At 60.9% G+C, this 312-nt stretch overlaps 1 protein-coding gene across 1 annotated transcript in view; it reads right to left on the bottom strand.

Annotated features, from left to right (window-relative positions):
• The window catches only part of BRSK1 (BR serine/threonine kinase 1), a 29,308-nt gene that overhangs the window by 9,256 nt on the left and 19,740 nt on the right, over positions 1 to 312 (bottom strand). The gene's annotated exons all lie outside the window — the stretch shown is intronic.

Here is a 312-nt window from a genome sequence, read left to right as displayed (position 1 = left end):
TGCAACTCCAGCCAGCCCCAGGCCTCTGGACCCCCTCCCCCAGCTACACTGACCCCCACAACACTGGCTACATCCAATCCCCCAAGAAACCCGTACTCTGACCCACCAGCAGAGATCCCTGGCTATGTTGACCCCCAGCCCCTCAGGACCCCGCCCAACCCTCACCACATACATTAACCCCTCACCCCCTGCTCCTGAACTCTCCCAGCTCCCCTGGCCCCATCTTGGGCACTGCTGGCCTCCTAGATCTCCTGATATCCCTCCCCCCAGCCTCCATCAAGCAAATTCGCTTCCCATCTTCTCCTCCTAGCT

Source organism: Alligator sinensis, unplaced genomic scaffold (assembly GCF_000455745.1).
Source record: "Alligator sinensis unplaced genomic scaffold, ASM45574v1 scaffold647_2, whole genome shotgun sequence".
In the NCBI taxonomy this organism is placed as follows: Eukaryota; Metazoa; Chordata; order Crocodylia; family Alligatoridae; genus Alligator; species Alligator sinensis.
Note: the sequence above shows the minus strand (reverse complement) of the source record. Positions and strands in the feature narration are given on the sequence as shown.